At 38.4% G+C, this 26,113-nt stretch overlaps 1 pseudogene; it reads left to right on the top strand.

The window, feature by feature from the left end:
• The first annotated feature begins 19,746 nt into the window (after positions 1 to 19,746).
• Positions 19,747 to 25,708, top strand: LOC101275208 (nucleoplasmin-2-like; annotated as a pseudogene).
• Positions 25,709 to 26,113: the final 405 nt, after the last annotated feature.

Here is a 26,113-nt window from a genome sequence, read left to right on the forward strand (position 1 = left end):
ATGACTGCAGTATTTTTCTTCCACTCTGCTTTTCCGACACACAGGGGTCACTGTGACCTCCTTGGGAGGCCTTTTGTGCTGAACTATTCCTAGACTCCTTTCTTTATGGAAACTCTTGTCAGTTAAATGATGCTGGGCTGCTGAGTTCTTCTTATATTTATATTCTACAAGGAAGAAAAAAACTCCTCTTCCTTCAAGTATTGCAGTCTCTCCTTAATCGATTTTATCCCTATTTGAGAAGCTACATGGTTGTAAAAAACTGAAAACACAAATAAATGTAATAATCCCTTTAAAAAATAATAAAGATTAAAAAGATTATATGGAAATATAATACAATATACTTTACACACACACATATATCTAAAATAACTGAAATAAGAACATCCTAGGTCTTCCCTGGCGGCTCAGTGGTTAAGAATCCGCCTGCCAATGCAGGGGACACAGACAGATTCGAGCCCTGGTCCGGGAAGATCCCACATACCACAGAACAACTAAGCCCGTGCGCCACAACTACTGAGCCTGTGCTCTAGAGCCCGCGAGCCACAACTACTGAGCCCGTGTGCCACAACTACTGAAGCCTGCACACATAGAGCCCGTGCTCTGCAAGAAGAGAAGCCACTGCAACGAGAAGTCAGAGCACCGCAACGGAGAGTAGCCCCTGCTCACCGCAACTAGAGAAAGCCCGCGCGCAGTAATGAAGACTCAACACAGCCAAAAATGAATTAATTAATTAATTTAAAAAAGAAAATAAAAAGAACATCCTCTATCTTTATAAAATTCCATTGGAGACTCACTCCCTCCCCGACAACCAGTTGTTTGTTCCTACTGACTTTTCCTAGAAAGGTAAAACACAATAAAAACTGCAGCTGCTATCTTGGGATAAGTGAAGGGAGAACAAAATTTTGCTGCATTGTGGGAAAATGTTATCCATGCTAGTCATCTAACCTGACAAAATTCACCAGATAATTGCCTTTCATTTCACATTATATGGCACAAATTGTTGCCTAACTCTATAACGAAATGGCCGAGCATAGATGGTTGGAGATTAGTTTGTTGGTTCTATCAATGACAGAATTTTCTGGCAAACAGTTTCACCTACTATTGGGAAATACAATTTATTAGGTTAGTTTAAAAAAGAAAACTTTATCTCAGGTTGGTTGAAATTGCTCTTACTTGTGAAGTTCCTTTGTGAAGGAAGTGGTCTCAATGAATTAGGGAATTTTGTGCTGCCTTTTATTATAGTAACAAACAACCCCCTTATCGCAGAGCCTTGATCACAACAAATATTTATTTCTTGCTCACTCTACCTGCAGAATCCAGGTCAACAAGAGGGTCTGTTCATCATGGTGACTTAGGGACCAAATCTCAACATGTGCTTCTGTGATCACTACAGTAAGAAAGAAGAGAAACATGTGAATAATGCACTGGCTCTCAAAGGGTTTTCCTGTGACACATATCCTTTATGCTCACATTGCACTAGCCAATGTAAATTATCTGTCTATATCTAGTGTCAAAAGGCAGGGAAATACAATCCTATCATGTCTCTGGAAGAACAACTGGAATATATAGAACAGCCCTAATGGCTAATCCCCTTTTGGTCACCAAATATTTAACTCACTCCATTTCTGACATGCAAAATATACTCATCCACTCCCTAAAGAAGAAAGCCTCAAAATCCCATGCAATCTGAGACCTCTGGGTAAGATATGTCAGTTTCAAATCATGATGCTGCTTCTACCTGTACCTGTGAAATTTAAAAAAAAAAAGAAAAAAACAAAACAAAAAACCCCCCAAATACCTATGTCCTCCCATCCAGTATATAATGGTAGTACAGGAACAAGATAATTGTAATAAATACTCTCCTTGGGGAAAATGGCAAATACACAGCAAAGAGGGGTCTGTAGGAATTCTGAAATCCTGCTGGGGAGAACTTTTGAGGGCCCCCTACCTGTGGTTACTTGATTAAGGAATGTTATCTGATTAAGCCTTGATTTTGAGAAGCTCCTTTTGCTCACTGTTCTTTGTGGTACCTGGCTATGCCTTCTGGAAGATTCTTCCTTTTTCATTTTCCTCTTTGGCTGAATCTGAAACAGACATTGAGGAATATGCCTCTTTCAGGACTGAGCAGCGTTCTCAGCCCGGTTTCTGATGGTGGACAATGAGAAGACCAACGTTTGTTTTAAATCTCAAAAAGTTACAGTCTCTTTTGGTCTAGGTGGGTGGCTCAAATACAGCTCTCTTAAAAATTTAGTAGAGTTTTTAATCTGTTTGATTCTTGTCTGCTCCACTTGCCAGTGACCATGCTATAGTTCTTTTTTCTTTTATAGTTCTTTTTGAGATATGGTTCTACGATGCTTTTTATGCTTCCTTGTTGCCATCTCTCTCTCTCTCTTAATTGTAAATGTGTGTACTTTGAGCTTACTAGACTTTGCTGAGAGAATCACACTTCATCTCTTTTCCCTGAGCCATATTGACCAATTGAAAAGATTTGCTGGGTGCCTGTCATTTAATCGGGCCTTTTACTCTGAGACACCTTATCAAATTCAGAGGTTTGGTTATCTTCTGAGAGTATGAAAACACAGGCCAGAAATTCCTGAACAGGGGCAAGGAGTTAATCCTTTAGGCCAATGATTCTCAAAATGTGGTTTCTAACCAGCAAAAATCAACTCCCTGGGAACCTGTTAGAAATGCAAATTATCAGACCCCACCCTTGACCTGCTGACAAAAACAGAACCTCTGGGTGTTAAACCCAGCAAATGGTGGAGACTTCATCAGCCTGGATACCCCAAGTTAGGACATGGAGCTGATTCCCCCAGGCAACCTACAACGTAGCATGAGTGAAAAATAAACTCTGTTGTTTTAAGGCACTGAAATATGTATGTTTGTTGCCATAGCATAATCTACACTGATACAGTATAGGTATTGATGCAGAAATTGGTACCTGGAGTGAGGTGCTGTCATAATAAAAAAAAAAAATCTAAAGTTAGTATATATAACAAAAATAAATCTAAAATTGGTAATATATAATTTTTATATAATATATATAATTTCTTTCTATATATATAAAATTTGGAACTTACCTTTTCCTCTATGTGCTGAACTAGGCACAAAACAGTCCACATGATACTACCCCCAACACTTAGCACACGTATGTATCCAGTTAGGTCTCATACCCATCCTGCTGTAACTAACTGATGTATAGGCCCCCTGCAAGAGACTTTGGGGTGAGCATAGTAGTGGTAAGTACACTAGAGAATGTTCTTGAATATATGGTCTTAGACACATCACTTGACTTCTCTGTCTGAATTTTCTTTTCTGAAATTCTATTACAGACCAAACCGTTATGTACTGCATAAGTGTTTGCTAAGTGCCCTCACATTGTTTTCCTTCCTTTAATCCACAGAAACCTTAGAGAGGACACTGTTAGTATTCCTGTTTTAGATGAGGAAACCAGAACTCAAAGAGATTAAATGACTTGTCTAATATTTCCCAGCTAATGACCCAAGTCAGGGTTCCCAATTTTATTTCCCTGTGTGTTCTATTCCCACCGTGGCTGCTTCTTGTTTCAGGGTAAAAATTTTTAAGTTCTACAGAAAATGTATAATGTATATTTGTATCGTTTTTTATCGTAAACCAAATTGTCACAGAGTGATGGTAATCCATGACAAGAATTTTGTCATCTGATTTACATAATTCTCCATTATTAAAGGACTAACAGACCCTGAAACGAGGCTGTGTTCTCCTTAAATTGTTGCAGTAACAAGGCAGCAGGCAACAATTCAGAGAATATAGAATTTGTACAAGTGCTTCTTCTATCATTCCAACCAAATAGAGTCAAATAAACTTACTTTAAAAAGAATTTCTCCTATCCTCAGGAGAAATATGAGCAAAACTAGTTTTGAGCTGTTAAATGTTTAGGACAAATCAATAACATTCTGAATTCCAATTCTTTGATGCAGAATATGGCTCACAGCCAAATTAGGAAGAAAAATTTCCCCCACTTGAGGTTCATGTTACAACTAAGAGATTATCTCTTCCTCATTAAGTTAACATGAATGAAAATATCTTTCAGTTAAATACTTATGTCTTTTATCTGAGGTTTTACTGTTTTCAGAGGAAATGGAATGAGAATTACCTGGTCTATGACCTAAGTCAGTGCATAGGAAACATTTTTCCAAGGGAGATTCTCAAAGGAGGGGTGGGCTGTTTTGCTCTTAAATTCCTAGTTTTCTATATAGTGAGTGTGTAGACAAATTACATTTTCTCTGTTGTGTATGTCTTGGGTTTCACTAATAGACATTAGTATTTTTTGCACTGTTTTTTAAATGTCAGTTACTTAAAATAAATTGAAAACATTTGTTAAAGCCAAGACTAGGATGTTGGCTTTTCAAACAACCTATTGGAATTTCAAAGCTTTTGCCTGTGAGATGCTGTTGGCAAGAACAATTTCATGAAGTCAGAAAGAAAATTTTAAACATTATGTTGGCATGGATACACATATTTGGAAATTTGCTCACTAAGATCAACTTTTGTTGTTTTTATTTTAGTTACTCATCTCTTGAATATTTTCTCTTCCTGATTCATTTTCCCAATTGTAGCAGAGTCTTCCAGATGTGCATCTAAATACTGCCCCACCCCCTTCTCCCACTATAATAAAATACACATGGCTGGACAGCTATTTTGCATGTCCTTGCTTTTCTTGCCATTAGATGTGGTCATGTGATAAATTTACTTAAATGGAATTTGAGTAGTCTTGGCTTGTAAATACCTTCCACAGTGCTTCTCCAGGATGGTAGCCCACCTCTGAGATGGCTCTCAATGATTCTTGACTCCTGGTATTTATGTCCCTATGTAATCCTCTCCTCCACTGAATATGGCTTACCTATATATTGCAGAAATGACAGAATGTGATTTCCAAGTCTAGGTCATAAAAGATATTGTGACTTTCATCTGGACCTTTTAGATCACTTTCTCTGAGGGAAGCCAGCTGCCACAGGCTGGCAGGACAGCTGAGGACATTTCAAATAGCCCTATAGAGAGAGGCCTGTGTGACAAGGAACTGAGGCCACCTGCCCACAACCAGCATTAACTGAGCCACATTGAAAGCCCTAGTTGACTGTAGCTGATATCTGACTGTTAACTTATGAAAGACCTTGAGTCAGAACCATTACAACAGATATCTGACTGTAAACTTATGAAAAACCTTAAGTCAGAACCATTCACCTAAGCCACTTCCAAATTTCTGACCTGCAGAAACTATGAGATAGGAAATATTAAAGTGGTGATTTAAGCTTCTGAGTTTGTTATGCAGCAGTAGATGACTGATACATCAAGTCAGCTGGATCGCAATGCTCGTGACAATCTTAGAAGCCACAAGAAGGGTTCAGAGCTGTAATCAGCTCAGGTTCCTGGATGACCTTGTAGGGGAGAGCCTTCTCCTCTAGTTTCTCAACTCCCTACATCAACCTGGACTATTGAGAGAGAAAGAAACTTCTTTAGAGCCATTACATTTTGTGGTCTAAATTTTACAATAGTTCAGCCTGTCCTAACTAATACACCAACTTTGTATTCTATTTCTTTCTTACTTTAACCCTTATGTATATATGAGGATATTATTCCTCTGAGCAAGGATTACTATTGGAATAGCTCTTTAAACACTATCAAAAACATTGTTTAAAAGGCATGTGATTAAATATTCAAAGCACATTTTCCACCTGCAAATTCTATTTTATTTGACTAGCACAGTTGCAGGTGATACTGTAGTACCCCCCGGCTCCTGTGAGAGGTGGCTTGTAATAGTTTACAGCTAGCCCTCTTCTCCAGACAATTTCCATCAACCAATGGGAACCTACTCATTCAGGAAATTATGCCCTCTCCATAGATGATCCATACCAATGATCAAATAAATGATGGTATAAAAGTCCAGCCCTGTTGCCACAAAGGATGACAGGTCTGTGGTGCTGTTTATATACAGAGCCCTCCCCTGTGTAAATTTGGCCAAGGCTATACTTTACCTAATACCAGATCCTTGCCTGGCAGCTCTTCTGCTTCCCTATCATGATCCTTTCCCCACTTTACAAGTTTTTCCCAAAGAGTGTTCCCTCAATAAACCATATGCACCCAAATCCCTATCTTAGATTCTGCTTCTGGGGAATTTGATCTAAGACTACCTACTTCCATGAAACTGAACAGGAGAGGTGAGATCGTCTCAGTTATTTACATTACTGATATATTGGATTTAGTGAAGAAAATGTATTCTCAGTCTGTAAAAAGTTAGTAAACAGAAACCTCAATTAAATAGAGTCAGAAGACCAGAAGAGGGAGCTCTCATGCCCTGCGACAATAGCAGAACCCAACAGGAAGAAGAAAGACTCCTCTTCTTTCCTGGCAAAGACTCAACCAATGAAAAGCCCTCTGTTTACTATAGCCCTTCCAACTTCTTTCCCCAGCTATAAAAGAGTTCTCCTCTTGCCATGCAGAACTTGCACATAGCTCGCCATGGTTGCAGACCCTGAATTACAATTCTCTGCTCATCCCAAATAAACCTATCTTTGCTGGAGAAACGTCTTGGCAGTCTGTTTGTCTTAGGTCACAAGACAACAAGTTCAAAACCTTGGGAAAGACTTAAAAACAGAAAAACAAGAGAGAAAAATTAAGAAAGCCAAAAGCTGATAATGGTGATAATCTGGAGGTATCAACAAAATTCATAAATTCTAAAATTGATCAAGAAAAAGATGCAACATAAGTCTCCGATATAAGAAATAAAAGAGAAGTTATCACTGTAAATCCTACAGACATTAAAAGGATAATAAGATAATATTACAAAAATCTGTACGAAAAAATCTGACAACTTACAGTGGGTAAATTTCTTGAAAAATGCAATTTACCAAAGTCAACACAGATTAAGTGGAAAATACTAATAGACCTATATCTATTAAAGAAATTAAATATATTGTCAAAAACTTGTCATAACAGAGAACTCTAGATCCAGATGGTTTCACTGGTGGATTCTATCAAACAATCATTGAAGAAATAACACTAACCTTACAAAAAATGTTATAGGAAATAGAGAAGAAGGGAATAACTTCCTACTTGCTTGTGAGATCATCATAACCCTGATCTTAAAACCTGACAAGACATTACAAGAAAAGGAAGTTATCTACCAACACCTTTCATGAACACAGAGTCAGAATACTTGAAAAATTGGTTATTGACTCTGACAATATATAACAGGAATAAAATACCATGACCATCCAAGAAGGGTCTAGCCCAAGAATGCAAGGTTGGTTTAAGACTCAAAAGTCAATCACTATAACCACATTAACAGAATAAAGGAGACCAAAAAAAAGTCATTTCCATATATGAATAAAAAACATTTGTCAAAGTGCATCACCCATTTATTAAAACACCCTTAGCAAACTAGGAATAGGAAGGAATTTCCTCAATTTCATAAAAGACAGCTACGAAAACGTACAACTGATACCACACTTAATGATCATGTTACCAAGTCCAAGCTCATACTGCTCACTGCATGACAGGCCAATAAATTGAGAGAAGTATTGGGGCAAGGAATAGTGACTTTCTTTGGAAAGCCAGCAGACCAAGAAGATGGCAGACTAGTGTCCCAGAGAACCATCTTATCCGAGTTAGAATTCAGGCTTTTTTCGTACTAAAAGGGTAGAGGGTATGGCTGGTTGTTTAAAACTTCTTGGTGCTGGTCAGACCCCAGAGGGGTTGTGATAAACCTTTGTTCTTGCAGCTGTCCATGTAAGTCTGGTCACAATATTCCTGTAAACCTCCAGCAAGACATGTTATTCTCTGTTATGCAACTTTTTAATCTCTATATGAATGGCTTTGAGAATGGGATATCATATATATTTCAGGCCATAGGCAACATTCTTTTACAAAAGTGCAGAGCCAGCATGACTAAGCACAGGCAACAGAGCACAAAGATTAGTCAGGTTTGTTCTTCTCTGTTACAGTCACACATTGAATGCTTTCCTCCTAAAATTGGGAATAAGAAGTTCCCACCTTTCCAACTTCTATTCAAATTGTAATGGAGGTCCTAGCTATTGCAGTAAGGCAAGGAAAAAAAAAAAGATTGGGAAGAAAGAAGTAAAACTGTCTCTGCATATATTTTTTAAAATTATGCTTTCCAATTTATTTTACCAGGGTTGTGAGTAAAATAAATGGAATTGTTTAAAAGTTCTTGAGTTCGAATGAACTTTCCCTTTGAGTTAGAGTTTTTAGTTTCTTAGGAGTTATGTGATAGGTTATTCTAATTACAGTTGTATAACTAAACCTAGGCAAAATTGTGAGATAATAGACATTTATTTTAGTGCCTTTCTATCTTTTAGAGCTTTAAGCATATCTTTCATCCATTCTAATACCTCCTTGTGTGTCCTAACCACCTAGCGTCCAGAGGCAGTACACCCTCCTAGTCGCTCTTCGATAATATCGAACTCTTCAAAATCAATTTCTGGGAGAAATAAAGAACAAAGAGAGACAAAATTAAAGCCTTTGAAAGATAATACAGGAAAACATCTTCAAGGCAACAGAGTATAGAAGGACTTCTTAAAGCATAAAACGTCAAACACAGAGAAAAAAGTTGAAATGTAAACTACATTAAAATTAAGGATTTTTTTTTTTTTTTTTTTTTTTTTTTTTTTTTTTTGCGGTACGCGGACCTCTCACTGCTGTGGGCTCTCCCGTTGCGGAGCACAGACTCTGGACGCGCAGGCTCAGCGGCCATGGCTCACGGGCCCAGCCGCTCCGCGGCATGTGGGATCTTCCCAGACCGGGGCACGAACCTGTGTCCCCTGCATCGGCAGGCGGACTCTCAACCACTGCGCAACCAGGGAAGCCCGAAAATTAAGGATTTTTGATCATCAAAAGATATCATAGAGTACAAAGACAAGCGACAAACTAGAAGATATTTGTAGCATGTTACTAAGATCTAATGTGTAGAATATATAAGAGCAGCAACAAATCAGTAAGAAAATGGCAAAATATTCAATAGATAAAAGGGCAAGAGACTTGACCAAATCTTTCACAAAAGAAGAAACTTAAATGGCCCATAAACACATGAAAACATGTTCAACCTGATCAGTTATCAAGAAAATGCAACTGTAATGAGATACCATTTCATACCCATCAGACAAAAATTTAAAAATTGACAATACAGTATGTTGAGCATTTGTATTACTAGGAACTCAGCTGTGCTGGTGAGAGTATAAATGAGCACAAAAACTTTGAAAAACAGTTTGCCATTACCTGATAAAGATGGAACACTTTACAGCCCAGGAATTACACTCCTAGTTATATACCCCAGTAACTCTTCCTCATGTTCATCAGGAGATATACAGAGAGCATTCATGGAAGTATTGTTAGTAATAGCCCTTGTATTAGTCAAGAGCAACAGAACTAATAGGAGATACATATATACATATATATGTGTGTGTGTGTATATGTATATATATACATATACACACACACACACAGATGTATTTTAAGTAATTGGCTCATGCCATTGTGGAGGCTTGGCAAGTCCAAAATCTGATGGGGGAGCCAGCATGCTGGAGACTCAGGAAATAGCTGCAATTTGAGTCCAAAGACAGTCTTTTGGCGAACCAGGAAGAGCCAATGTTGCAGATCAAGTGCAATCTGCTGGCAGATTTCCCTCTTGCTCAGAGGAGGTCAGTCTTTTGTTCTATTCAGGCTTTCAACTGATTGAATGAGATCTACTCATATTATGAAGGGCACTCTGCTTTACTCAAAGTCCAGCAATTTAAATTTAAATCTCATCCAAAAACACCCACACAGAAACATCTAAATATCTGGGCACAATGGCCCAGCCAAGTTAACACAGAAAATTAACCATCACAGCCCCAAACTAGAAACAATCTAGATGTCCATCAGTGGTAGACTAGATGAATAAATTATGGCTTACACATACAATAAATACTAAATTACTATTATGGTAAGCAGAATTCTAAGTTGGCCCCCCCATAATCTCTACCCCTGATGTTATACTCTGTATAATCTCTACTTGAATGCAGGCAGAATATATGACTTGCTTCTAAGAAATAGAACATGACTAAGGTCATGGGATGTTCCTCTCTTGATTAGATTATGTTGTATGGCAAGGTAATGGAATATCACCCCCATGATTGCTGGCCTTGGAGAAGCAAGCTGCCGTGAGTTCTAAGGCAAGAAAATGAATTCTGTCAACAACCTGAATGAGGTTGAAAGTAGATCCTTCCCCAGTTAAGCCTCCAGATGAGAATGAAGCCTGGCTGACACTTTGACTGCAACCTGTAAGACCCTGAGGAAAGGACCGAGTTAAGTCACACCTAGACTCTTGACCCTGTGGAAACTGAGATAATAAATGATGTTTTAAGCCACTAAATTTGTGGCAATTTGTTACACAGCATATAAAACTATTGCAACTGTACAGAAATAAAAGTCAACAAATTACAGCTATATGTATCAAGATAGATTAATCTTATAAACATAATGCTGAGTCATGAAGAATACAGACAGTATAATTCCATTTGCATGATGTTTGAAAACAGATAAAACCCAACCAATGTGTAATTTAGGAAGGCATACATAAAGGGTAAAATTATAAAGAAAAGCATAGGAAAAAACTCACAGAAGTGGGAGAGTAGGTTATGTAGGTTACTTCTGGAAGAGAGTACAGGACCCACACAGAGCTTCTAAAATATTATCAATGTTCTATTTCATAACAAGAGCTCACTTTATAATTACATATACACTTTTCTGTATGTATACTATATGTTTAAAAATGAAGCTAGTATAATATTAAAAACAATTTAGTCTATAAAATATACAAAGAACATTCCTATATTTATGGCCAGCTCCCCTCCAGCCCTCCAGCCCAATTCCCTCTCCTTATGGTGGAGTGATTTGAGGTCAGAAAAACCTAAATTCAAATCTTAATTTTGTCACTTCCTTGCTGTATGATCTTAATGCAGAGCCGTAAGATCAATATCCAGACTCCAGACTTTCCAGATGAAAGGGCTATAAGAGAACAATAATTGAAAAATCATTACCTTGTTTAAGGAAAAAATAAATATAAAATCAGCAATTATGAGTTCTAGCTATATACATAAACACTATGTGTATATTTTTAATTAAAAAAAATTAGTGATCAACCAACAGTGTAGAGAGACTGGTACTCATATGTTGCCAACAGCATTATAAATTGATACAGTCTTTCAGTGGATTAGGTTTAACCATGTTAGAAAAATGAAATGAGATACTAAAATATTGCCATTCTTTGACTCTGGATTTCTACTTTGGGAAATTTAAGGTTATTTAAGAAAATAATCTCAAAAAGTCAGAATCAAGCCAATGTGTACAGTAATGTTTAAGGTAGAAATATTTATGAAAACAAAACTTAAAGCAATTCAAATTCCTTATTCATTGTACATTATCAAAGTAGAACGCACTGACAATAAGAATAATATGATAAATATATGCCTTGTATTGGTATATGGATATTTTATTTTATTTTTCTAATGCATCTTTATTGGAGTATAATTGCTTCACAATGCTGTGTTAGTTTCTGTTGTACAACAAAGTGAATCAGCCATATGCATACACATGTCCCCATATCCCCTCCCTCTTTTTTTTTTTTTTTAACATCTTTATTGGGGTATAATTGCTTTACAGTGGTGTGTTAGTTTCTGCTTTATAACAAAGTGAATCAGTTATACATATATATATGTTCCCATATCTCTTCCCTCTTGCGTCTCCCTCCCTCCCACCCTCCCTATCCCACCCCTCCAGGCGATCACAAAGCACCGAGCTGATCTCCCTGTGCTATGCGGCTGCTTCCCACTAGCTATCTACCTTACGTTTGGTAGTGTATATATGTCCATGACTCTCTCTCGCTTTGTCACAGCTCACCCTTCCCCCTCCCCATATCCTCAAGTCCGTTCTCCAGTAGGTCTGTGTCCTCCCACCCTCCCTATCCCAACCCCTCTAGGTGGTCACAAAGCACCGAGCTGATCTCCCTGTGCTATGCTGCTGCTTCCCACTAGCTATCTAATTTACATTTGGTAGTGTATATATGTCAGTGCCACTCTCTCACTTCGTCCCAGCTTCCCCCTCCCCCGCTGTGTCCTCAAGTCCATTCTCTATGTCTACATCTTTATTCCTGCCCTGCCACTAGGTTCATCAGCACCATTTTATTTATTTTTTTTAGATTCCAAGTATATGGATATTTTAAGCAACATCAAATGAATAAAGAACTAAACATACATTTACATACTGTATATGATTTAAAATATCGCAGAAGCACTGAAAGTATCAGAGATAGTTAAAACAATATAAATAGTTGTGTTAGGTTGATGGGAAAGTTGAAGTGATTATGATTTTAACAATAAGTGGGTAATGTAATCCGAGGAATACATGTAATGATGGAATTTCAGGCAGTGTTATAGACAGATGGTGAAGCTATTTGTGCAGGAGGTGGGGGTGGTAGGGGAAAGGGGGACCTAAAATTTCACGACATGGAAAGTTTCTATAATCAGAGGGTTTTCTCTGGGTTGTGCAGGCGGTGGCCCCAAAAGGGGAGAATCATACAGAAGATTTCTCAAAGGGAAAAAACTGGAAGAACCATACTTAGAAAAATGTGATTGTAAGTTAATTTCTCTTTAGGGTGTAAACTGTTTTCTTTTCCTTTGGTTCTTTTACTTATTTTTTTCTAAAGCAATTGCAACTTAATAATTTACTTCAGTGTATGAGAGACTCACAGCTTTCCAAGGTGAGTCTGAATCCTGTGTGCCTTGGTCTGGCTAATTTGTTTCATTTCAACACTGAGAGATGTCTGAAAAGTGTATCAGTGGAAGAACATAATCAGTCATTCATAGACTGGTACTTTATGACAGCCACATAAAGGTGCTTCTGTTGTGAGTCTTATCTCAATAAGTAATTTTAGTAAATTTAGTAGTTTAGTAAATTAAAGCCAAAAAACAGATGAAGTGCCATTCCCAACCACAGGCATAAAAGAAGGCCAGGGAGCCAGAGGAGAGGGTTTCATGGCTATTGCAGCTTTCAAATTAGAGCAGATTAGAAATGAGGAAGAAGGCACCGCCTCCTTGATCTGAATCAATAAAGTATAGGTGTTCTGCTTAGAGAGAAAGTGACTGCAGATAAAAGTATTATAAATCCAAGAGCTTTATGACTTCAACACTTCTCTCAGTTTCTCCAGTTATAAAATAAAATGAGAAATAGCTCCCTCTCTCTGCCATCCCTCTGTACCTGCACCATTCATACATCTGGAACATATTGTGACTGTAGGTTAGAGAAATCAATGATTTTTTTTTTCTTCAGAGCATTGTGTACAGAAGTTGTCCCTGCCGTCAAGTGGCTTATTACACTTTAATCAAGAATACCCTCTGTTCCTTAGGAGTCATGTGCTTTCTACCCAAGTATTTTTAGAGAGATTTTTAAATCACAAAGAGTGATAAAACAGTGAATGCATTTTTAAACTTATTTTCCATGGTATTAAAATTGTAAGACGTATAAATATATCCCAGAGACCATCAGTTTTTACCTTTAAGCAGCTCATGACTTTAAAAAAAAATGCTTTTAATATCACAAGGTCTATGATGTAATCTCCCTAATAAGATCACTTAATATCAAGTTGCTCAAATGTGCACATGACCTTTTAAATAGAATTCCATCTCTTAATACCATGAACTGTTAGGATTAAATTTCATATACATTATCTGAGAAGTCTACATACTACTAACAAAATAATTTTCAAAAAAAACTTATTCTTTTGTTTCCAGATATATCTTGATATATTTTTTCTTAAATTGCAGTTATCTACAAAGCCCTTTAGAATCTAAAGTTTAGATAATGTCACAAACTATACAAAGGAATTAGTAAGTCTTTCCAGCAGCTGTTCTTCCATTTCCCTTGGCAGCATCAGGTGGCAGGCACAGTCAGTAGCCAAATCCATTTAATGTTAGGTGTGACTCTGAGGGAACACTGACGACCTTACTGGAGCAGTGGGTCTGATGTTCTGAGGAATGATCAGGTAGCAGAGCCATATAGAGGCTGCATATACCATCCTTGCACCAAGCTTTATTTGATGTATGATTTGAAATTTCTTTGGATAACAACTTGCAGGAAGGGAGAGCAGCTCAGGAAAAAAGTCCTAACATTGGACAGATCTAGATTCACATTCTCGCTCATCACAACATCAACCCCTCCAAGCCCTGTTTACTCATCTGTAACATGAAAATACAAGCAATACCAATCCCACAGCGTTGTTTGAGGATGAAAAGGATATAAATAACCTATCTGACTTAAAATAGAAGCTCAAGAAATGTTAGTTCCTTTCTTCCCATTTGTCTGGGTCATGCTGGTCTTAATAAATTTTCAGTTCATTTTCTTTTTTATAAATTTATTTATTTGTTTTTGGCTGTGTTGGGTCTTCGTTGCTGTGTGCGGGCTTTCTCTAGTTGCGGCAAGTGGGGGCTACTCTTCACTGTGGTGCGTGGGCTTCTCGTGCAGTGGCTTCTCTTGTTGCAGAGCATGGTCTCTAGGCACGCAAGCTTCAGTAGTTGTGGCACACAGGCTCAGTAGTTGTGGCTCGTGGGCTCTAGAGCACAGGCTCAGTAGTTGTGGCGCACGGGCTTAGTTGCTCTGCGGCATGTGGGATCTTCCTGGACCAGCTGGAACCCGTGTCCCCTGCATTGACAGGCAGATTCTTAACCATTGCGCCACCAGGGAAGTCCCTCACTTCATTTTCAATTATAGCCTTCTTAGATTCTTTACAGTCTAGTTTATGTGATGCAATTGATAGCATTGTGCTCTGTGTCCTTAATGCAGGGACTGAGTATAGAGTTTCCCTGGTGCTGCTTGGTACATTACCCAGACATTCTACAAGTTCATGGTTGTGTCATTGTGGAGAGCATACGATACACAATCCATCAACATTTTTATGTCTTCTTGTACGTTTTTTTTGTTGTTGTTAGTTACCACTGCTCTGGGGTTTTGTGCTGATGAACTAAAGCTAATCTCATTAGAATTTTGTAGGTTAAAATAGAAGCCTCATAGCAATAACAGGCTGCATAAAATAGATTGAACAAGACTAGACTTTTAGTGCAGCCTCCTTCCACAGTGAGAGGATATAGATCAGGCAGGGTACCATAAACTCTGATGTGACCATACCATAATGGTCCTTTGGACCTGTTCCATAATGAAGCCCAGACCTATTTAACAAAACACTGGTTCTCCCTATAATGCTCAGCAAGCATCATCTACAATTTACATGGCACTTTAATTAAGAAGACCACTACAACGATGAACTGGAATATAGACATTGAAATATAAACTTTCATTCCTCTCCTCCTTCCTTCCTTCCTTCCTTCCTTTTCTTCTTCCCCTTCTTCATTTCTTTCTTTACATTTTATCTTTTAACAGAAAGAATAACAGGCTACTCACAAAAACACACATTACAATAAGACGAACTATTAGAGATTGAGGAGGCTAATATCACTGGATATGCAGTCAAGAAATTCCTCTAGGTTTAGCCAAGTGTTAGAGATCAGGACAGAGGCAAGCCCAATCTCTAAGATATGCCTGAAATGTGATGAAAAATTTATGTGAAGTTCAGCTATTTCATATCATTCAGTTTGCTTTTCTTTTGTTAAATTTAACTCTAATATTTTTTTATTAACCAATAACTGTCGTGTGATCCAATTTTAATAACATCTTGATCTTCTTTTATATGTATATAGGCATAGAGAGATGTCTAGAATAACATTCACTGAAGGTTAGCAATGGTTAATTTCTGAGTGGTAAGAGGGAGTAATTTTTTTGCTTTACTTGTTATACTTTTCTTAATTGCTTGAATTTTTAAAATGAGCATGTATCTTTTTAAAAAAAATCAAAATCATTATACTTAAAAAAAAGAAAATCATCGAAAACAATGATTTTCTGCTTATCCAGCTTTTGGTTAAAAGTGACAAATATGGAATGAGAATTTACATTGTTAAGCTGTTAAATATTAAGAGAAGAAAAGTGTAAATATTGTACTTACCCAGGTGAAACAACAAAATTTAAGATGCAGTGTATCAAAGTCAGAAATCAAATTAGACAAGAAAAGGAAAGAAATAAATATTAAGCGTGTGAAATACAAAATACCTTAGTTCTCCTAAGGCCATTTCCTGCTCAATTAAACAATTAAATAAAACATTTACTGTATTATAACACTTGATTACCAGAGATTCTTGGGAGAAAACCAGCCTAGAAAAAAAAAGAAGGTCCCAGGGGCCTAAGACTGGTTCCCCAGCTAGTCCTTGATAGCAACACAAATGATGTCTTTATTTGTGCTTTATCTCAGTGTTTTTGAAGGAGCCACTTACAGCAGAATGAGAGGAGTTGCATAACATTAGAAATTTTGTTACTGATCATTAGAGTCAACCTTTGGCCAGAAACTGTCAATGTTATTCCCTGTGGGCAGACATCCAGAAATCTCTGACTTCCTAGAGTGAGGTCTTGAACCTGAACTTCTTACTGCATTATTGAAATTGTGGTTCTAAAAGAGCATCACTTGCAGGAAGAGTTTCTACAAACAACAGCAGCCAGTCACCAAATGCAAAGTACTCTTGGTTACACCTTTAGATTAGAGCTGTAAACACAGAGAACGATCATATCTTCCCATATAGAATATTCTTTGTGGCTTAAAAACAAACAGTAGATAATACATGGCAGGAGGAAAATTCACTTAGATAGCAAATTCACTAATTTAAGGTATCTATTTACAAATTTGTTGTGAAACCCAATCATTTATTAAAGACAGATTCATGCCTCTATTTCTTGAAAGTGATAGAAGTTTTACAGTAAACTTAAAACGTATGAAAATCAAATGAAGACACCGATGACTTAAATCCAGGCAAGCCTATCTGTCTTTAAAGTGTAAGTGAAATCCAAAGTGTTGGTGAGAATGTAGAGAAATTGGAACTTTCATACACTTTTAGTGGGTGTATGAATTGGTAAGACCACTTTGGAAAACTGGCAGTATCTCCTAAAGCTGACTGTACACATGCCCTATGACCCAGCCATTCTACTCCTAGGTATGCACTCAACAGAAATGCAGCAAATGACATATGAGCATATTTGTAGAAGCACTTTTTCTAATGACCTCAAAGTGTAAATGACCCAAATGCTCATCAACAGTAGAATGAATAAACAGTAGTATGGTCACACAGTGGAATACTGTACAGCAGAGAATGAACAAACTCTATACACCATTGTGAGTGAATCTCATAATATTGATCAAAAGAAGCCAGACACAATGTAGTACATACTGTGATTCCATTTGTATAAATTGCGAAAACAGGCAAGACAAATCTATGACGTTAGAAGTCAGGATGGTGGTTATCCTTGGGTTTAAAATTGTGAAAGGGGTGAGGGAGATTTCTGGGAGCTGGTGATGTTCTATTTCTTGCTCTGGGTGCTGGTTAGATACGTATATTCAATTTGTGAAAATTCAATGACCTGTACACTTAAGATATATGTACTATTCTGTTTATCTGTTGTATTTTAATAGAATGTTAAAAAACAAAAATGTAAAAATATTTATTCTTTATGACAGATTTAAATTGCCCTCACTTATTACTATGTCTATAGCTATGAATATAATCAGTATTTGTTGTTCAGGCAATATTTGGTCTTTGATCAAGGTACAGATTAAAAAATTCAAATATACATATGCTTGAAAAATCACCATTTGTTTTTAAAAGTGATAGGATTGAACATAAATAGACAAAAATTGAATTGCTTTCTCATTTGTCACAAACAGCCCAGCCTTTTTCATTTCCCACTTCTAGATTTAGCTGATATCAGGCAAATCTATGTGCATGGGGGAAAAGGTGGTGGTAATCTCATGAATAATCAATTGTCAATAGTAGCCATAATGAAAAATAAGGACCTGAGTATTAGAAACACCATTTACTGAACACTTTGTTGTAATATTATAGATAAACCAAGTATTATAAGTGAAACAAAGTGAGTAATACAGTCATCTCCCTGAATCAGGCTGAAGAAGGATTTTCACCTGAAATACTGAGACTCAGCTTTCAAATTCAAAAGCCAGACAGGTAACTAGAATAAGTAAAATAGGCCAGATGAAATACAATGGGGTCTGGTGATGGGGTTTGGGAAAACCATAGAACCCGCAAAAAGTGGTTCTCAGAGTCTGTCCCCAGACCAGAAACGCATCAGGAACTAGGTAGAAATTCAAATTATCAGACCCCAACCAAGATCAACTGAATCAGAGACTGGGGGTGGAGCCCAGCAATCTGAGTTTTAATAAGCTTGATTCTGACACATGTTCATGTATGAGAACTATTGATTTAGATGTATTCTGATTCAAATATTTTAAAAAATCATGTGGGTTTAAAAAAAAAATCATCTGGCCAGATTTGGCCACAGGCTACCAATTCATAACTTCTGATGAGAATCATATAAAAAACATAAACTTGGGCTTCCCTGGTGGCGCAGTGGTTGGGAGTCCGCCTGCCGATGCAGGGGACGCGGGTTCGTGCCCTGGTCCGGGAAGATCCCACATGCCGCGGAGCGGCTGGGCCCGTGGGCCGTGGCTGCTGGGCCTGCGCGTCCGGATCCTGTGCTCCGCAGCGGGAGAGGCCACGGCAGTGAGAGGCCCGCGTACCGCAAAAAAAAAACAAAAAAAAAAAACATAAACTTGAATTTTGTATGTCAATTCTGTAATTCCCTTTTATAAGATAAAGAGAGATAGTATGTGGTAATGCTTGAACCTAAGTTTTCTCCTCCCTAGTATTCAGGCATATCTGGGCATTCCTGGGGTCTGGTGGAGGTGGGCCCTCTGGAATTCTATTTATAAGACAACTCAAGTTGCTTCCAAAGAAGAACTAACCCAGTAGAAGAAAGAACCAAATTACAGAGGTTGCATTAAGGGCAGCAGATGGAGTTGAATATATCTGAGTACATCATGGTGTCTGCCATTCAGATCGTTTGCAGCCCAGCCTGGTGGACTCATTCATTCTTTCAACAAATAGCTATTGAACAGTCTGTCCCTGAGTCCTGTGACCCCAGCACAGCTGTAATATGAGATCTAGTAAGAGCTAATGGAGCTGTTTGTTTTGTTTTGTTTTGCTAATCTTAGGACACAGGGAGTGCAGCTTATCAGTGGTATGACTGTTGGTGCCAGGACTGTCAACACTTCCGATGCCTTGTCCGATGATGTCCGATGGACATCAGCCTTGCAGACCTCCTAGCATACAGTGGCAGTGCCTTTGGTGAGCAGCGATGACATAGCTTGGAAGTTGGCAGCAGCTGTTTTTAACAGGCAAGGAGAACTCTGAATACCATTTGGCAGCCTATTCTTGGAGCGCACATGCGACATCCCTGGGTACCCTGATTTAGGGGCAGTAGAGGATGAACCCTCTAGCAGAGGTAAAGAAATGCTATTTTGTAGCTATGGTTCTTACTATGTGTAACATAAGTTACACATGGAAAAACACTGAGTCCTCAATGGAATCTATGACTTTTTTTTTTCTTTTTTGACTTGGCAGCATTTAAAGAAACTACATGTTGCTTTTTGTGATAAGGTTAAAGTATGTGCTTGCAGTGAACAAGGTAGACTTAAAGATCAAATCTCAAACATTTGGTTTCCTTTTTTAAAATAAAACGCGGTGAGATTATTGTAGGCTTTGGGACATGAGGTTTGAAAAATCACAGCACACATTACTAATTTTTTTTCTCTCTCTCAAAACATCCCTAAAAAATGAAATAATATTGCTGATGAGCTGTTTTTTGGCACCAACAAGCAGCTTACTGCAAAGGAAAAAGAACTTTGGAAACAGCCACTCCTTTCCTGCCAGAATTTTGAGAGATTGATGACCTTTTCCTTCATTTCTGCAATGCCTATAGGCTGCAGATTTTCAGTAACTTCCTGAAATCCCAAATTGAATTCTATTAAAAACATATTTGTTATTCTACACAAAAAAAATGTTTGGAGTTTGGAGACCACAAATCTCTGTAAGACCTATGGAATTCCTCAAAGTAACCAGAATTTTCCAGAAAGTCAAGTAGTTGCTACACTACATTTAACTCAGTGTTTTATGACACCTAATGAGCAAGGTGTGTGGTATGTCAATATTCCAACTAGATAGCAATACCTTGCTATTGATTTATGTAAAATATATATATATATGTATATATATATATACACACATATATATATCTTGCAGATTTCCAATTTTCTGGTAGAGCCATATTTTTTTTCTTGATTGCTATTTGTTTGAAACCCATTTTTTAAAGCCCAAGCAAATTGAGTTATTTTATTTTGATACTTCACTTCTAGCCAACCCAGAGTATCCACAGTGGAATGTGAGTTAGGGGGTCGGGGCAGAGATCAGGAGATTTGAGTTCTAACCAGCCAAGATTCCCTGGACAGGTCAGTTCCCGCTTTGGTGCTCAGTTTCACTCTTGGTAAAGTTGGAGGTGGGACAAATTGACCCAGAGTTCTGTGATTAGTCCAAAGTTCTGTGACTAGGGTTCCACATTCCTTAACCTCTGGATTATGAGAGCTCTCCCTGAAGAATCCTAATGACGGATTCAGTATTTGAAGGAGAAAAATTCACCTTGAGAGGACTTTCAGAAGCTATTGATATTACATATTTTTTTTTTTTTAGAGAGAGAGCTGGGGTAATTTTCTGTGTACATTTGGGCACAAGTGACTGGTGTTGTTAGCAATCAATCAAAGGCTTATTTCTATATTAACTTAATAGTTAGTTTCCTGGAATGCAAATTAGTAACAGGAATATGAAACATTTATTTGATTCTGTTTTTATAATGTTTATTTCCTCCATGCCCTCTCCTTCCAACTCTCACCTGGCCTCTTCTCCCTAACCCTTTTTACACATGATTTTATGCTTGGGTTATCAGCTTAATCTCAAATTCAGCTCTTCTCGCGTTACTTTCCTGCTCAAAACCTTAATACCTTTCTGTTTACTGCATTGTAAAATACAGACTCCTCATGGCACACAGAGTCCTGTACCATCTGACACAGTGCAGCGTCCCACCATTGTGGCCCATTACTCCTTTTACCTTAGCCTTTCAAGTTCCCTGCTCTTTCTTTCCATGCCCAGAATTTTTCTGGCTCTCTGCCTTTGTCGCATTGATTCTTGCTTCCTGTTTTCACTTGTTCAGATTCTACCTATTCTTAAAATTTAAGGCCAAGGTTCTGCTACCAGCTTTTCTTGATCTCTCCTAAATGTAGGCAACCTCTTTTTTCTGAGCTCCCATGGCAACTTACCTGCATTTCTCTCATAGCAGTTATCACTTTCTACTCTATATTTCTACTCTACTCTATAAATATATTACAGATATTTATGTTCATATCAGTCTTCCTCACTAGATAATCAGCTTTATGAAGTCAGAAGCAATGTCTGTTCCATATTTGTAGCCCTCGAAGTACCTGGCATGTAGCAGTTCCTCCACAAATGTTTGTTCGATGAATAAAAAATATCAGAGCAGGGCTTCCCTGGTGGCGCAGTGGTTAAGAATCTGCCTGCCAATGCAGGGGACACAGGTTTAAGCCCTGGTCTGGGAAGATCCCACATGCCACAGAGCAACTAAGCCCGTGTGCCACAACTACTGAGCCTGTGCTCTAGAGCCCGCGAGCCACAACTACTGAAGCCCGAGGACCTAGAGCCCGTGCTCCGCAACAAGAGAAGCCACTGCAATGAGAAGCCCGCGCACTGCAACGAAGAGTAGCCCCCACTCGCCGCAACTAGAGAAAGCTGCTCGCAGCAACAAAGACCCAAAGCAGGCAAAATTTAATTAATTAATTAAAAAAAAATCAGAGTTACCATGGGAAATTTCTCCATTTATCTATTATCTATCTGGCTATCTATCTATCCTATAATTTTTCAGCCTATTTCTGGTTTCAGTGAGGAAAATCAGGAAAAAAAGAAAAATGAGAAAGGTACAATAACTTAAACCGCTGGTTTAGCATGTAATTAATATCTAGTTCCCTTCCTTCAAGCATTGTGCTGTAGTCAGCTTTCAAAAGTGATTTAGGTTCACATGAGTTTGTGTACTGTGATGTTCAAATGTTTGTTAAAACTGATGCAACTCTATGAAAAAGATCAACACTAACTCTGCAGATGCGTCATACAAATTTTAATCTGGTGAGGTGAAGAATTCACTTGAGGCATTGCTACATGTGGGGCACTGAAAAAAGTTGTGGCCTTTTTTTCTTTCTTTGCGGGGGTGGGGCAAAGAACAGCCATTCAATGGAAAACAGACGGATGACTGACCATAGGGCTCATGATAGATATAGATATATATACACACATATATATTAAAGTGGTTATATATTTATATATATATAATGCTATATATTAATTACATAATATTTATATAGTATATACAATATATAAATGTATATTTGTATATATAAAAAAGACTTTATTCATTTCTATACCTTTTGTGATATTTACCAAGTTTTGGACAAATTCTTTACCTTAAAATTAATCTTGGGACTTCCCTGGTGGTCAAGTAGTAAAAAATCCACCTTACAACGCAGGGGATGTGGGTTCGATCCCTGGTCAGGGAACTAAGATCCCACATGCCATGGGGCAACTAAGCCTGTGCGCCACAACTACTGAGCTAGCGCTCCTCAGTTAGAGAGCCCACATGCCACAAACTACAGAGCCCATGCGCCCTGGAGCCTGTGTGCCACAACTAGAGAGAGAGAAGAAAAAAACCCCGCACGCCACAACTAGAGAGATACCCGTAAAGATCCCACTGCCTCAGTGAAGATCCCGCATGCCACAACTAAGACCCGATGCAGCCAAAAAAAAAATTAAGTAAATAATAAATCTTAAAATAATAAAATTAATCTTAAGAGCCTCACATCACATACTTGAAATAAAAGCTTTTATTTGTATATTGGCTTATAATTTTTCAAGCACTTCCATCCTTATTAACTCATTTGATTCTCATGTTTTATTTCCAGACATATATTTTATACCTATTTATAATTGTTCATCCATCATGAAAATGGAAAAATTCCATTTCTTATAAATGCAGTGGATTTGTCTGCTGGTCCTTTATTTGCTTCACTCTTCTCTTTCTAATACATTTTATCCATATAGCAACAGTTTTCCTGACTTTCTACATCTGTAGTTCTTCCTGTTTCTGATTTCCCACTCTTTATTTTTAAGATGCTGATTTGTTCTTCATCTTTCTCCTTCCTCTGAGAAAGACCCATAAGTTTTTTCTTTGGAACTGTAATTCAACTCTTCCTTCCCCTTAATCTTTTTTTTTAAGGCAATGCCAATTTTTTTTTTTTTATTTATTTTTGGCTGTGTTGGGTCTTCGTTTCTGTGCGAGGGCTTTCTCCCGTTGTGGCAAGTGGGGGCCACTCTTCATCGCGGTGCGCAGGCCTCTCACTATCGCGGCCGCTCTTGTTGTGGAGCACAAGCTCCAGACGCGCAGGCTCAGTAATTGTGGCTCACGGGCCTAGTTGCTCCGCGGCATGTGGGGTCCTCCCAGACCAGGGCTCGAACCCACGTACGCTGCATTGACAGGCAGATTCTCAACCACTGCGCCACCAGGGAAGCCCCCTTCCCCTTAATCTTGACTGACTCCAAAGATATTTAGTTGTAACCCATGCAATGGTGGTTGCTGCCCCTTAACTTGAACATTTTTATTGGAGAATCATTGTTTGCTAAAACATTTAGTAAGATATTTTTGTTTTATATTATATTTAATATAAACCATATTTATTAATTTGTTCTCTTATTTTCTATAGCTTCAAAGATTGTTTTAATACTCAGATTTATTGTTTATTCTTTTATAAATATACATCTCCTTTAAGAGTTCTTTGATAATTTCCTATCACACTTTTTAGGTCCTCAGTCTTTACATTCCATTGATAATCCTTCATCATACTTCTGGAAAGACATCTGTCTTCTATATTTACAAATCTTTCTTTAGCAGGATTTGCTGTTTCATCTTGGGCAGGGTGGAATTTGAAGCTTGATCTCTAATTGTTACATTTTCTTCCCTTTCAGAGTGAATGCCCATTCTTTTTTTTTCAGCCACACCACGCAGTGTGTGGGATCTTAGTTCCCCAAGCAGGGATCGAACCTGCACTCCCTTCATTGGAAGCACAGAGTCTTAACCACTGGACCGCCAGGGAAGTCCCGATGCCCATTCTATACTTTACAGATTTAGTGCTATCATATTCCTCTTTATGTCCCATTGTTTTATTATTATTGGCATCCATACCTGTTTTTTTTTTTTTTTTGCGGTACGCAGGCCTCTCACTGTTGTGGCCTCTCCCGTTGCGGAGCACAGGCTCCGGACGCGCAGGCTCAGCGGCCATGGCTCACGGGCCCAGCCGCTCCGCGGCATGTGGGATCTTCCCGGACCGGGTCACGAACCCATGTCGCCTGCATCGGCAGGCGGACTCTCAACCACTGCGCCACCAGGGAAGCCCCATACCTGTTTATATTGCTTATTCTTTATATGTTTTAAATGCTCACATTCCTTTTTTTTTTTTTTTTTTTTGGCCAAATGATGCCATTTAGCTATAACTGCATAACAACACCTCCTTTTCATATCTTCCCCTGAAGTTTCTTGGACTTGGCTGGCACTTTCTTGTGAGAGGGTCTACACACCATAACATCAGAAAGACCTATGGTCACATGAAGCTTTAACTAGCTCCCTTCTTTCCTCATTTTTTCCTGGAGAGTGGGGATTGGGTTCATGTGCCAGTGTAACATCCTTACCTATTTTAGCAGTTTAACTGGCACTTTCCGGCTCTTCGTAGTCTCAAAGAGAAAATCATCATTGGTCCATGCCTAAAACTTTTCTTTATCTAAACAAAACAAGTAGTCTTCTTCTGACCTTCCTTTGGTGTTTTAACCCTTCTCTCTCTAGTCCCTTTTCTTTTGCTTACCTTGTACCATTTGATTATACATCCGAATCCTTCAATGGACTGCAAACTCTTTTGAAGACAAAAGCTAGATTGTATTTTTGCTACCTTCCACATCCTAATGCTGCAGCACAGCTGAAAAGGCAATAACAGTCATGCTCTGGAGCTGTGAGCTAAACCAGTAGAAGCAGACTTGAACCTTTGTACCCCAGAAGCAGGGGAAGCAGGACTGTAAGCTGTTGTCTAGTATGATTTGCTTGGGGAAAAAAAGCCAAAGAGAAGATGAACCTTGTGGAGATTCTGCCCCCAGCAAGCCAGGAGGACAAGAAGACAAAACCCATCACGTCACCACCATCCTACCCATGTCACCATGATGGGATTGGAGCTTTCTCCTCCAGTCACTTTTCAGCTCCAGGCTGGCTCTGGACCTGTGTTTCTCAGGCCAGGAATGTTATGATGCTTCAGACTGTCCTTCAGACAGGAGCCCTGAGAGGAGGAGTAAATGGAGGAGTAGGAAAAGGAGGAAGAGGAGGAACATAATGATGATGTAGATGTATCCCTAGAGGAAGAGACCCCGGTCAAACAAATCAAGAGGCTAGTACCCCAGAAACAGACAAACATTACTGAGGAAGAAAAGGTAGAAAAAGAAGAGAAGCAGTGAGAACCAGTCTTAAAGGCAAGAGCCCTGTGAGAAGGGCCAAACCTGAAAAGCTGGGATCCAAGAAATGAGGAACCAGGAATGGCTTAGCTGCAGTGACTGAGAGAGGGTCTGCAAGTGGGCCTTCCTTGGAGTGTGCTGCAAACTTAGGGTGCCCCCCCAGTCCCCCTCCATTTGAGTCTGAAGGTGATGGAGGTGTTGTGGAAGGTGAAATACAAGAGCCGTCACCCCCAGCTATCTAGTTTCAGCAGCACCTGGAGAGAAGAGCCCTGACCTCAGCGCTACAGTAAAGTTTGCTTTGCTAGGAAATTTTTTTTTAAGTATCCAACACTTAGCACAGTACATTATACATTATAATGTTTTTTTTAACATCTTTATTGGAGTATAATTGCTTTACAATGGTGTGTTAGTTTCTGCTTTACAACAAAATGAATCAGTTATATATATACATATGTTCCCATATCTCCCTCTTTCAT

Source organism: Orcinus orca, chromosome 13 (assembly GCF_937001465.1).
Source record: "Orcinus orca chromosome 13, mOrcOrc1.1, whole genome shotgun sequence".
Classification (NCBI taxonomy): Eukaryota; Metazoa; Chordata; class Mammalia; order Artiodactyla; family Delphinidae; genus Orcinus; species Orcinus orca.